The following is a 15,580-nucleotide window of genomic DNA, read 5'->3' as shown; positions in this document are numbered from 1 at the left end:
TAACTGGTCCCCAGAACCAGACAGTGCAATGCATTGAAGAACAGGCCCAATGAGCATAGGCAGCAAGCTGGGTCATCAAGAAGAGAATCAGCATGGTACTAGGGAGGAAACAGCAACATTTTCAGTCAGACACTGTACCTGGGCAGGTGGCTTTTGATGTTGGTCAGACAGGCAACGTCAGCCGCAGGAGAAGCATTTGCCCATCACTAAAGACTGCAGCATAGATGAAGACACAGACAGGAGCTTAAAGTGGTAAATTACATCTCTCTAAAAAGGAGCAGAACACCCATCATTTTGACAGGTGTTCTGCTCCTCCTACTTGATTAAGTGGGAATGCTGTGCATCCTCACTTAACACTTCCTCTCTGGTGCACTGCATGCCAGGGTTAAGTAAGGATGCTCAGCACATTTTCTTTCTTCTCCCCATAATGATTATATTTTTGCACTGAAAAAATTTGTATGAAAATATACTGTAGAATTTCTCTGTAAAAATACGCTTGTGGACAAAAAAAAAATAAAAAATAATTAAACTTTATATGTTTGAATGTAATGGTAATGTTACAACTCAGGTTAGAGAGAGATGCAGGAGAAACACAGACAGTGTACCCTAAGCTTAGCCCCGCCCTATGTCCCTGCCTACTTGCTGCTATCTGCCCTAAAGTGGCAGCGGGCAACTGGGCGGCGGTCCCTGATCTGGATTTGTGAAACAAAAAGACAAGACAAGACGAACAAACACAATAAGAATAGTCAGCAATCCAGGTCACAACGGTCGGGCAGCAAAAGTACAAAATCAGGATCCAATAGGCGTAATCAAAAAACAGGCAATATGGTTAGGGGCAGACGGCAAGCAAGGATGGTCAGAAATACAAAGCAGAGGGGTCAGAACAATACACAGAATAGCAGAGTCAGAAGCAGGCAGAGACAAGCTCAATAACCAGCAGAGTATACAGACTGGGGTTGTTATTTAGGAGGCCACTGGTCTGGTCCAGAACACAATTGGACCATCCCCCTGATCTCCAACCACAGGCACCTGACCACAAAACACATCCACTAGCAGTATAGCACTCCACAGCAAGAAGGATTGAAGTGCTCACCACAAGGTCTCTATACCCCAGCCTTACTGTTAGTTAACTCCTTACAGAACTTGGATTCTTTGGTAAAGATAAAGGCAGTGGCTGGCTGTCAATGGCAGGACATTGACAGGACATGGCTATGGGTGCTATGACGCTAAGCACTGTGAAATAGTTTGGGAAGAGACGGGTGTGTAGTGAAGATGGGACCCGTATTTGGACGGTTAACACAACAAAAAAATATATAGAAGCTGCTTGTGCTTGTTGGTCTTCTATCTAGTCTCTCTAGGGCCACCCGGAGCCTGTTTGGTGTGTTCACATGCTCTTAAGTAACCAACAGTATGCTAAATTTTGCAGCAATTTGATTTTTATTTTTAATCTGGATGCATGTATATTTAATTTTTGGACTTTAAATATTCATTATTTTATGTTCACAGTTCCAATATTTCTCAGTAAAATATTTTATTTGAATTGACAAGTACCTTATGATTAGTTAAACTAATCCTGGATGTATGGTAACATGTGGTACACTTTTACATATTTAACATTTATTCTAAAATAGACTATAACTTCTTATAGCCTCACCTGGAAGAATTAATTTGTTACTGTCTTGGCTGCCATTTCAATTCCAAATTAAATTAAATAGAACATTTCCCTGTTCTGAGATGATGATGAAGAACTGCATATGGAATTAAAATACATGAAATTTATTAAAATAAAATCCTGTCTTTGTCATAGAAATGAGAAAATGAAGAAAAGGAGCTAATAAAATACTAAGATTGCAAAGTGGATAGAAGGAAATTCCTTGCCTTGAATGTGACACTTCTTACCTCTATTACATAGAGAATATATATTACCAAACTATCTATTATTTCATTGGAAATTCCACATTTTTTAGCATTTTAGGATTGATAAGTTAAAACTCTACTTGAGCATAACCCCTACAGTATATGCCATTGCATTTATGCAGATTGTGTTTTCCAGATACGCAGAATTTACTTATCTCCTACTTTTGTCCCTAGACAGATATGGTTTGATTAAAAAATGAAAAATGTGTTTCATGGATAACTCATCTGTGGCAGAACCCTGTGATTTATTTGTCAGGGGTCTACAAATAACATTTAGCAATTTGATCTCTTTTTTTAATCTCTATTAATGGGATGTTAGCACATGAGATGTTTGATAATCACTTGTCTTAGAATCTTGAAAATGTAACCATGAAATATGAAACCTATCTTAAAAGGGTTATCCACACTTTATGAACCTGTACTCACCTGTCTGATTCTGCTGCGAGCCAGTGCAGAACCTCTGGTCACTGTTTACTAGTTCAATGGGTCCCTCAGATGAAGGACAATGAAACGTATGTCTGGGTGGTGGCGCCCCGGAGCATCTTCTTTACTCTGTGGTAACTATCCTGATCTGGCTTTGGGCACAAAAGAACTTGTTTTACTTTTAAGCAATAAGATAGCACTTAATAGAGAAATCAGTAGGCACTATTTAAAAATCTCAAGCCGTCCTATACTTATCAGCTGCTGTGTGTCCTGCACAAAATGTTTTCTTTTCAGTCTGACACAGTGCTCTCTGCTGCCATCTCTGTCCAAGGCAGAAACTGCCCAGAGCAGGAGAGATTTCCTATGAGGATTTGCCTGACAGTTCCTGTCTCAGACAGAGATGGCAGCAAAGAGCACTGTGTCAGACTGAAAAGAAAACACCATTTCCTGCAGGACATACAGCAGCTGATAGGTATGGGAAGACTGGAGATTTTTAAATAAAAGTAAATTACAAATCTATTTAACTTTCTGAAACCAGTTGACCTGAAAGAAAAATATTTTCACTGGATAATCCTGTTAAAGAGATTTTGTTATGTCTCTACTTTATTAAAGATAATTTTGTACTTTTGTTTACTAAGCTTTTAGTTTTTTGGTAGTGTTTTTCAAGTAAGAGGAATTTTTATACACGTACCTGTTCATGGCATGATGGGGATGATAGATAAGGTAGCTAAAACATTGCATGGTCACAATCATATCATTATTGTTATAGGCTTAGTCACTATGAGTGTTTAAAATAGACTGCTACAATGAAGATAATTATGTGTATTGATTTAGAAAAAGTCATAAGAAACGACAAAGTAAAAATATGGCAAAAGCATTATTAAAGCAAATTAGTTTGTATTGCTACTGTATGTCACTTATTACTTGGTCTCTCTAAAAAACACTATACAACCAATACATTATAGTGCACTTTACGCAAAATTATAAAACTAATCTGTTGCATACTGTTAGTGGGTAGAGGTCAGAAGAAGGGACTGTCTTCCTCAATGACACACAAAGAACTATGCACACCTTGAGATCGATGCATGTAATAGTGAATTTTATTGAACAAGCAATGCATGTTATGTATTAATCCAGCATACAGATCTTGATCAGACATTGTGTGGAGATACAGATAGAAGAAAAATTGTAAGATACAGAAAACAAAATACCAGCTTGGAAGATATAATGTAGTCTATCTGTAGTCCTGTCAGAGTCCATATGGGAATGCATTATTACATACCTACTGTATACTTTAACATGTATGCCTGGAAATGGACAAATATTCTTCAACTCTCTTTCTGTGAATGGGTTAAACCTGGGAGAGTTGTTGGCACATCAATATGCTTATTAGATCCCACTTGTGTCATTTGTCCAACAGCAAGAAATTTTAATGATGAACATCTGGTTTTGTCCCATTGAAAACCCAGATATACTCATCCCTATTTTTTCCCCCCATTGTAATAGATTTTCCCAAAATGAAGATTGTACATAGTTTAGCGGAGAAGAACAGATGTTAAACTAATACATATTGGTCTTGATCAAGCACTGAATAAACTCTACAGTGCTGAATACAGTTCTTTGGCATTGAGTACAGAGTCGATTTATCAGACAGAAAGATTTGAAATAATGCTTTGAAAGAACGCTGCTGAATAACATATGGAACGGTAAGATCCTGAGAACATTTATCTTGTTGTTTGATAATCCAAATGTCCAGTAAATTACAATAGCATCCACTGATACCCATCTATCCTGACTTGTAAGTAATCATTAATGTAGATAACATTGATTCTTGTTCCCATATCGCTCTAGTGTGCACACAGTGACCACCGATAAATAATTTAGATGCAATGAAATATTGCCTATGATGTTTATTACACCTGCAACATTGTTTTGTCAATGGAAAAAATACAGACCTGTAACATGAGATTGTTCAGCTTGGAGGAAAGTAAGTAAGACCGGATGATGACATAGAGAGTAATGCTGGGGGTTTGTACTTAAAAGCATTGTCGGACTGGGGTACCTTGGGCCCACCCTTCATATACCAGATATAACCAAACCTTTGCACAGCACTGTGTATGTGACCAGCAATGCTGGCTCACTGCTGGTAACTTGTGAGACACTCTATGCACACAGTATAGGATGCCACATAAGTATCTTGAAAGGAGAAGTCACATTAACCCTTAGACGACCCAGGGCGTATAGTTACGCCATGGAAGTTTGTCCCCAGACGACCTAGGGCGTAACTGTACGCCCTGGGTGTTTCTCCCACTATGAAGCGTGCTCCGGAGCGGAGCGCGCTTCATAGGAGGTGGGGGCCGGCTGCAATCAGCAGCCGGGACCTCACTGGTAATGACACGCTGCAGCGATCGCGCTGCCGCGTGTCATTAACTCCTTAAATCGCGGCGTTTAAGTGTAAGTGACAGGGGGAGTCCCCTGTCACTTACCGATCGGGACCCCCGCAGTGTGACTGCAGGGGTCCCGATCGGTAAAACGGACTGCCGGAGGTCTCTTACCTGCCTCCGTGCGGTCCGATTGGCGATCTGCTACACTGAGCCTGCACAGGCAGGCTCAATGAGCAGATCGCCGATAACACTGATCAATGCTATGCCTATGGCATAGCAATGTTCAGTGTAAAAATCCAAGTACTGGATGTAAAAGTCCCCCAAAGGGACTTCAAATGTGTAAAAAAAAAAAAAAATTAAAACACTAACACACAACCCCAAAACCCCTCCCCCAATAAAAGTTGAAACCACCCCCCTTTCCCATTATATAAATAAAACATATAAAAATAAATAAACAAATAAACATATAATATACCGTAGCGTGCGTAATTGTCCGATCTATTAAAAAATAACAAGCGTCATTGCGAATGGTAAACGGCATACACGAAAAGAGGGAAAAAAAGTGCGCGGATTACCGATTTTATGTTACATTATATATAAAAAAAAATTAATAAAAAGTGATCAAAACGTCCGATCTTCACAAATATGGTATTAATAAAAACTAGAGATCATGGCGGAAAAAATGACACCTCATACAGCCCCGTAGGTGAAAAAAATAAAACCGTTATAAGCGTCACAATAGTCCCATTTTATTTATAATTGCCAAAAAAAAGGATTTCATTTAAAAAAAAATATATAACATTAGAGAATCTGTGTAAACCTGTATATGGTTGTGTTCGGACTGACCTATAGAATAATTGTATCATGTCGCTGTTACCATATAGTGCATTACGTAGACACAGGAACCCCCCAAACGTTACCATATTGCATTCTTTTTTACGATGTCACCTATTTATATCTTCATAAATAATATATTTAGAATTCCATCATACATGTTATGGTAAAATGAATGACGCCATTACACAGTACAACTATTCCTGTAACAAATAAGCCCTTACATGGCCTTGTAGAAAGTGCTAGAGCTCTTAGAAGGGGAGGAGGGAAAAACGGAAACTAAGATCAAAATTTGCGCGGTCCACTGGGTCATTTTGGGCCTGGTCCTCAAAGGGTTAAAGGGGAACTCCAGGTAGAGGTTAAAAAAATGAAACTTCTGCAGAAGCATAAAGCATTACTTACCTATCTATTCCATTTTTGAAACTACAAAAAATCCATTTGTTTTGGGGGGTTTTGTTCTGTTTTGTGTCTCTGCACTTCCTGGTTTATTAGTTGTACACAGTACTACAGGTTCCAGAATGCAATGCTTTCCCTCAGCTGTTCATCACAGTCCTCCACCCTGCACATTCCCCGCCCAAAGCTGCTGCAGAACATCTAGGCTGTGTTCACACATTGCAGCTTCATTATTGAATAATTTGCAGTAATTTATGATTTCATTGTGGTCCCACACAGCATGCTGTATTCTCTACCTGTAACACCACACGGCATGTTGTATTCTCTACCTGTAACGCCAAACAGCACACTTATTCTCTACCTGTAACACCACACAGCACGCTGTATTCTATACCTGTAACACCACACAGCACACTGTATTCTCTACCTATAACACCACACAGCACACTGTATTCTCTACCTGTAAAACCACACAGCACGCTGTATTCTCCACCTGTAACACCACACGGCATGTTGTATTCTCTACCTGTAACACCAGACAGCACGTTGTATTCTCTACCTGTAATACCACACAGCACGCTGTATTCTCTACCTGTAATGCCACACAGCACACTGTATTCTCTACCTGTAACACCACACAGCACACTGTATTCTCTATCTGTAATGCCACAATGCACACTGTATTCTCTACCTATAATGCCACACAGCACACTGTATTCTCTACCTGTAACACCACACAGCAAGCTTTATTCTCTACCTTTAACACCACACAGCACTGTATTCTCTAGCTGTAACACCAAACAGCACTGTATTCTCTACCTGTAACACCACACAGCACACTGTATTCTCTACCTGTAACACCACACAGCACACTGTATTCTCTACCTGTAACACCACACAGCACGGTGTATTCTCTACCTGTAACACCACACAGCACACTGTATTTTCTACCTGTAACAACACACAGTACACTGTATTCTCTACCTGTAACACCAGACAGCACACTGTATTCTCTACCTATAATGCCACACAGCAGGCTGTATTCTCTAGCTGTAACACCACACAGCACACTGTATTCTCTACCTGTAACACCACACAGCGCACTGTATTCTCTACCTGTAACACCACACAGCACACTGTATTCTCTACCTGTAACACCAAACAGCACACTGTATTCTCTACCTGTAACACCACACAGCACGCTCTATTCTCTACCTGTAACACCACACAGCACGCTCTATTCTCTACCTGTAACACCAGACAGCACGCTGTATTCTCTACCTGTAACACCAAACAGCATGCTGTATTCTCTACCTGTAACGCCACACAGCATACTGTATTCTCTACCTGTAACACCACACAACACGCTGTATTCTCTACCTGTAACACCACACAGCATGCTGTATTCTCTGCCTGTAACACCACACAGCACGCTGTATTCTCTACCTGTAACACCACACAGTACACTGTATTCTCTACCTGTAACACCAAACAGCATGCTGTATTCTCTACCTATAATGCCACACAGCAGGCTGTATTCTCTAGCTGTAACACCACACAGCACACTGTATTCTCTACCTGTAACACCACACAGCACACTGTATTCTCTACCTGTAACACCACACAGCACGCTGTATTCTCTACCTGTAACACCACACAGCATGCTGTATTCTCTGCCTGTAACACCACACAGCACGCTGTATTCTCTACCTGTAACACCACACAGTACACTGTATTCTCTACCTGTAACACCAAACAGCATGCTGTATTCTCTACCTATAATGCCACACAGCAGGCTGTATTCTCTAGCTGTAACACCACACAGCACACTGTATTCTCTACCTGTAACACCACACAGCACACTGTATTCTCTACCTGTAACACCACACAGCACGCTGTATTCTCTACCTGCAACACCACACAGCACGCTGTATTCTCTACCTGTAACACCACACAGCACGCTGTATTCTCTACCTGTAACACCAAACAGCATGCTGTATTCTCTACCTGTAACGCCACACAGCACACTGTATTCTCTACCTGTAACACCACACAACACGCTGTATTCTCTACCTGTAACACCACACAGCATGCTGTATTCTCTACCTGTAACACCACACAGCACGCTGTATTCTCTACCTGTAACACCACACAGCACACTGTATTCTCTACCTGTAACACCACACAGCACGCTGTATTCTCTACCTGTAACACCACACAGCAATGTATTCTCTACCTGTAACACCACACAGCGCGCTGTACTCTCTACCTGTAACACCAAACAGCATGCTGTATTCTCTACCTGTAACACCACACAGCGCGCTGTATTTTCTATCTGTAAAACCACACAGTGCACTGTATTCTCTACCTGTAACACCACACAGCACGCTGTATTCTCTACTCTCTACCTGTAACACAACACAGCACGCTGCATTCTCTTCCTGTAATTCTGATTTTGGAATAAAGTAAAGAACTTTTTGAATTTTTTTTTTCCCTTTCCACGCACATATTATGATCAAGCATCTTTTATCTTAGAAGTTGAGCCCCACAATAAGGCTCTGATCCTCTCTGCCGTTTAGCATCATTTACATGTGTTACTGCATCATTTTTGTGAATACGCTGCAGTACTGCAATGACACTCCAACATGTGTGAACACAGCCCTAATTTCACTGCACACTTCTGTACAATTAGAGAAATCAGTGCTGCACCTGCTTCTGGCCGGTCAGAGATGGTGAATGATTGGGGGATCCAGCCAAGCCTCCTGTGACATCACACCCTGCCCCCTGTCTGCATCATCAGCCTGATCTCAGCAAACACACACAATGTGAGACAGAGGCATGGAAGATTTGTCTCCTAAAGGAGGATAGCAGAAGGAGCAGGAGACAATGTGGATTTGCACAGGGGCCATTTTTTTCACTTCCTGGATTACTATCAGCTACCAGTGTGACAGAGACATACAGATACAGTATTAGGCTGGGTTCACACTATGTATATTTCAGGCAGTATTTGGTCCTCATGTCAGGTCCTCATAGCAACCAAAACCAGGAGTGGATTGAAAACACAGAAAGGATCTGTTCACACAATGTTGAAATTGAGTGGATGGCCGCCATATAACAGTAAATAACGGCCATTATTTCAATACCACAGCCGTTGTTTTAAAATAACAGCAAATATTTGCCATTAAATGATGGCCATCCACTCAATTACAACATTATGTGAACAGAGCCTTTCTGTGTTTTCAATCCACTCCTGGTTTTGGTTGCTATACAGCCTCAAACATACAGCCTCAAATATACATAGTGTGAACCCAGATAAATTGTATAGATACATATATTTAACTTTTAGTGTATTTTTAATAGAAAACAAGTTTTTCTTATCCGGAGTTCCCCTTTAAACTGACAAATCTCAGGCAGGCAAGAACATAATACCGAAAGTATACTTACATGTACCCGTGCCCTCGTATTTTTTTGCACTTACGCTGTTTACTGTGCATGATCAGGAATGTGATCAATTAATAGTTTGGGAGAATATGCAAGCGGCGATACCAAATATGTCTATTTATTTATTTATTTATTTGTATTCATAAAATAGGAAAAGGGGGGTTATTTATTTATTTTTTTTAAAGCAAGAATGGGTGGTTTTTCAGTATGAATCTTGGGAGTCTATGTAGAACAGATGGTATAAAGTGGCCTCCATCATAACTAAATGGGAAGGTATGGAGGTCATGGAGCAAAAAGAATAAAAACATGGTGTGAACGAGACCTTAAAATGGTGCATTTTTACACCGTCTAGTTTAAGTTTCCACTGTCAAGCTAATTGACTTTTTTATTTAATTTAAAGAGATACTCTGGCAAAAACTTTTTTCTACTCAAACCAACTGGTGTCTGAAAGTTATATAGATTTGTAAATTACTTCTACTTAAAAGTCTCCGAGTACTTATCAGCTGCTGGATGTCCTACAGGAAGTGTTGTGTTCTTTCCAGGCTGACACAGTGCACAGTCTCTGCTGCCACCTCTGTCCATGACAGGAACTCTCCAGAGAAGTAGCAAATCCCCATAGAAAACCTCTTCTACTCTGGACAGTTTGTGTCATGAACAGGGCCGGACTGGGACTGAAAATCGTCCCTGGCATTTCAAAGCACACAGGCCCACTTACCGTACGGGGTCGTCTATGCATCATCTATGCAGAGTCTACCAGACAAACATTACAGGCTCTTAGCTCCAGAACCATCATCACCTCTATACAAACTCCTCATCTATATTGTTCCACGCTGTTACAGTGCCCACTTTATGCCCCTTGTAGTATTTAGAGCCAGGTTCCCTCTATGTCCTCATATAATAGAAAGGCCCCCTGTGACCCTCATATACAAAACATAAAATAAAAAGGGATCAGAAAACCTTCTCTACCTCATAATGGTATTGATAGAAACTCTAGCACATAAATACATAGTATATGAAATATACAATTACAGACATATACACCTTACACAGCTTTGTACACAGCAATATACACCTTACACAGCTCTGTACACAGCAATATACACCTTACACAGCTCTGTACACAGCAATACACACCGCACACAGCTCTGTACACAGACATATACACTGCACACAGCTCTGTACTAGGGATGGTCCGAAACCTGCCGAGGTTTGGGTTCGTATGAGCCCGAACGCTCGGCATCGGATTCCTGCTGTCTGCCCACTCCGTGGAGCGGGTGGATACAGCGGGAGGACCGCCTGGAAAACTGGGATACAGCCTATGGCTATGGCTGTATCCCAGTTTTCCAGGCGGTCCTCCCGCTGTATCCGCCCTCTCCACGGAGCGGGCAGACAGCGGGAATCATTACCGAGGGTTCGGGTTCATGCCATCCCTACTCTGTACACAGACATATACACCGCACACAGCTCTGTACACAGACATATACACCACACACAGCTCTGTTCACAGACATATACACCACACACAGCTCTGTACACAGACATATACACCGCACACAGCTCTGTACACAGACATATACACCACACACAGCTCTGTACACAGACATATACACCGCACACAGATCTGTACACAGGCATATACACAGCACACAGCTCTGTACACAGACATATACACCGCACACAGCTCTGTACATAGACATATACACCACACACAGCTCTGTACACAGACATATACACCACACACAGCTTTGTACACAGACATATACACCACACACAGATCTGTACACAGACATATACACCACACACAGCTCTGTACACAGACATATACACCACACAGAGCTCTGTACACAGACATACACCACAAACAGCTCTGTACACAGACATATACACCACACACAGCTCTGTACACAGACATACACCACACACAGCTCTGTACACAGACATATTCACCGCACACAGCTCTGTACTCAGCAATATACAACATATACACCACACACAGCTCTGTACACAGACATATACACCACACACAATGGTTATAGTAGTGGTCTGGGGGCATAATGGTGGGTGTAGTAGTGGTCTGGGGGCATAATGGTCGGTGTAGTTGTGGTCTAAGGCGCATAATGGTGGGTGTAGTAGTGGTCTGGGGGCATAATGGTGGGTGTAGTAGTGGTCTGGGGGCATAATGGTGGGTGTAGTAGTGGTCTGGGAGCATAATGGTGGGTGTAGTAGGGGCCTGGGGGCATAATGATGGGTGTAGTAGTGGTCTGGGGGCATAATGGTCGGTGTAGTTGTGGTCTAAGGCGCATAATGGTGGGTGTAGTAGTGGTCTGGGGGCATAATGGTGGGTGTAGTAGTGGTCTGGGGGCATAATGGTGGGTGTAGTAGTGGTCTGGGAGCATAATGGTGGGTGTAGTAGTGGTCTGTGGGTGCAGTGGTGATTTAGTCAGAACCCATACATAACACCTCCCCCAGTGCCTCCATTACTCACACACTCTGCTGCTGCTGATGGTTCCTCCTCTGTCCCGACTGCTGCTGCTGCTGCTGATGATGATGGTTCCTCCTCTGTCCCGACTGCTGCTGACAGTGAGGACGAGAGTCACACACAGGCGCTGCCCCTGGCCCCGGGCCTTCAGTGAGGGAGATCACGTGACCTCTACAGGGGAGGTCATGTGATCTCTGCAGGACCCAGAACTTACATGTAAGTGAGCAGGCCCAGCTGATGCCTACTCATTCTGCATGTCAGTGACAGGGCCGACAGGGGCAGCAGGGGGCGGGGCTTCCCAGGACAGGAAGAAGAGGAGGCCGCACTGCACTGTGCGTGAGAAGACAGTCTGTAACCTCCTAATGCTGCAGAACCGTGTGATTGGCTGGGCAGCATCAGGAGTTTACAGGAGTTGGGGGAGGAAGTAGCCGGGTATTGAGGGGGTCCGGCCCGGCCCACGGAGGGGGGGCCCCTCTGGCATTTGCCAGAACTGCCCTATGGCCAATCCGGGCCTGGTCATGAACCATACCTCCCAACCGTCCCGGATCCAGCGGTACAGTCCCGATTTCGGGGTCCTGTCCCGCTGTCCCGGAACGGGACCCAAGTGTCCCGCTTCCCAAAACATACCTGTCCCTTTAACTGCGACTGCTCTTGGTGAGCGCTCGCAGATGCGGGGCTGTGCACTGGTCGCTCTAGTGGCCGGAAGCTGCATTCTGCTTCCGGTCACAAGAGGTGTCTCTCATTCCCTGCGTTCCGTCGCGGAGCAGGAGAGTGACGTCCCCAGCAGAGCCGAGAGGAAGGAGACGTTGCCGGAGGGCTGAAGAACAACTGCAGTGAGTACGTCCTCATTCCAGGGATGGTGGGGGGAGGCTAGCTGACAGGGAAGGGGTTGGACATAGTGAGGGGTCCCTGGGGGGTGCCGCAGTTACATGCAGGAGGGGGTGCCGCTGCTGCCACACACTGACCACTGACTGACACTGAAGGCCATCTGACACTACGCAGCTGCGGCCTTCAGTATCAGTCAGTGGCCGCTGACAGGTCACATGCTCTGTCCCTTTCAGAGCCCTGAGCAGGCAGCTCACATACCGCACAGCCCCCGAAGCTCTTATCTCCAGCCCCGCGGCACTGGCATTCATCTTCTCCCCTGCTTATCATCTCCTTGCTGCTGATGAGGTCACATGTCTGGGACAAGCAGGAGAGAAGAGAGTGCAGGGGCCGCGGGACTGGAGATAGGAGCTGCGGGGGCTGGGAGCTGTGTGTGAGGTGTGCATATAGCCACTACTGGGGAGAAAGCCAATGCTGTGCTGCCATGTGAGTATCCTTTTCTATTTTTCTGGTACACAGGGGGGCTTTACTTAGATAGGTAGATAGATAGACTATCTACCTACCTATCTCCTATCTATCTATCTATCTATCTATCTATCTATCTATCTATCTATATCCTATCTATCTGTCTGTCTGTCTATCTATCTATCTATCTATCTCCTATCTATCTGCTATCTATCTATCTATCTGTCTGTCTGTCTGTCTGTCTGTCTATCTATCCATCTATCTATCTCCTACCTGTCTGTCTGTCTATCTCCTATCTATCTATCTCCTATCTATCTATCTATCTATCTATCTATCTATCTATCTATCTATCTACTATCTCTATAGATAGGAGATATATAGATAGACAGACAGACAGGACATAGATAATTGATAGACAGACAGATAGGTAGGAGATAGATAGATAGATAGACAGGAGATAGATAGATAGATAGATAGATAGATAGGAGATAGACAGACAGACAGATAGGAGATAGATAGATAGATAGATAGATAGATAGATAGATAGATAGATAGATAGGAGATAGATAGATAGATAGATAGATAGATAGATAGATAGGAGATAGATAGATAGATAGATAGATAGATAGATAGATAGATAGATAGGAGATAGACAGACAGACAGACAGATAGGAGATAGATAGATAGATAGATAGATAGATAGATAGATAGATAGATAGATAGGAGATAGATAGATAGATAGATAAAGAAGTGTTTATTCCATCAACATGCAAAGCATTAACAAATAGTGCAGCACAGCAAACAGTCACAAACGCTAAGTTTCGCCGAGTCAATCACCATTTTGAAGTGTGAAAATGGCGATCGACTCGCCAAAACGTTGCGTTTATGACTGATTTAGGGGCGTGTCTTGTGGTTTAGGGGCGTGTCTTTGGGTGGGTTAGGGGCGTGTCTTTCCGTGGGGTTAGGGGCGTGTCCATGTCCCTCTTTCCTCTCACCTAAAGTTGGGAGGTATGCATGAACAGAGGTGGCAGCAGAGAACACTGAGTCCGACTGGAGAGAATACACCACTTCCTGCAGGACATACAGCAGCTGATAAATACTTTTTTTTTTTTTTTAATAAAAGTTAAATACAAATCTTTATACACCAGTTGATTTGAAAGAAAAAAAAGTACCAATTTAATTCTACTGAATTCACTACAAATGTGAACCATTCTTCCTGCTTTTTGGTGTTTTTTTCTGGCTTTTTTTCTGCCATGTTCTCATTTTAGTGTAATGTTTAGTTCTCATTTTATCCCCTGCCCTGTGGGGCTTTTTCGGTACAAATCATGTGATTCTTTATCATGTGATTCCAGGTTTTATGTTGAAGAACTGGGGAAAAAACACTAATTTCCATATAGACATGACAATATTCCCCCCTATAGAAGCTTGTGGCAAAATACAAAAAACCCACCATAGCAGAAAAATGCCCTATGGGTGTTGTGTTTCGTTTTTCCCCACTGACCAACATCTGGTCTCTGCGTTTTTGAACCCCAAAAATGCCATCTGACATATTTCTGAAAAACGCCTAGTCTGAGTCCAGCCATATAGTACATGAGAACATACCCCTCTCCTAGTTATTCACAGGATAAGGGATAACAAGAACTAAAGAGAATTAATGGAGCACTGTCCCCACTGTTTATTTGAGGGGGATATGTTTCCCACATTCTCATACCCACTGGGACCCCAACCATTCAGCTTGATATCCCCTATCCTGTGGATTTTGCAGGGGGGGGGGGGGCAGCTACCTAGCCCACCCCTGCATGTATGGGTGTGGGGGCACGATACTCTGCCTTGCCCCTGATCCTGCCAACACACACAAGAGCCACTGGGTTATGTATATATGATGTATATTTATGGTGGTGTCCGTGTTGCTATAATTGATACTGCTGTCCCTTGATAAAACCTTTTGCCAAGCCTTGTAGATGTAGGTATAAGCCTTGTGATGCATGTTTTTTGTTCAAGATGTGAGTGTTCCTTTAACCCAGGGATATGCCCATACAAGCAGGAGTTCCACCAGCCACTGCTCCATCCTACTTTTGCGCATTGTGCAGGTGATAGATCTGTGTAGCAGGAAGATGTCCAGCTTTATGACTCTGTAATATGTGATGGACCCCCAACTCCCCCAAGTTAAACCAAAGAACGCAAAATAAAGACACAACACATTGTAATCAGGTGTCAAATGGTCCCAATTTTATTTAAAATTACATGACACTGAAAATGGCAGACCCCCGACTCACGAAGAGTCACCCTCCAGCACTCAGGCGAGGAAAACCCCCTGTGGGGGAAACCTCGAGGGAGCCATGGCTGGAGAGCTGCCCCTCCCATGGGCTTAGAGGGTAATACCATACTATAAGTATAATAAACTGGATGTGAGAGAGAT

General features: G+C 43.0%; 1 long non-coding RNA gene across 1 annotated transcript; it reads right to left on the bottom strand.

The window, feature by feature from the left end:
• Nucleotides 1-1,516: 1,516 nt before the first annotated feature.
• LOC138794931 (uncharacterized) lies at nt 1,517-11,933 on the bottom strand. Its single transcript, XR_011363531.1, has 3 exons — nt 11,878-11,933; nt 2,344-2,492; nt 1,517-1,748 (listed from the first exon to the last, which is right to left on the bottom strand). It is a non-coding gene; the product is annotated as an uncharacterized lncRNA (long non-coding RNA).
• Nucleotides 11,934-15,580: the final 3,647 nt, after the last annotated feature.

Source organism: Dendropsophus ebraccatus, chromosome 6 (assembly GCF_027789765.1).
Source record: "Dendropsophus ebraccatus isolate aDenEbr1 chromosome 6, aDenEbr1.pat, whole genome shotgun sequence".
NCBI classification, from domain to species: domain Eukaryota; kingdom Metazoa; phylum Chordata; class Amphibia; order Anura; family Hylidae; genus Dendropsophus; species Dendropsophus ebraccatus.
The sequence above is the reverse complement of the archived record's forward strand: the minus strand, read 5'-3'. Positions and strand labels throughout refer to the sequence as shown.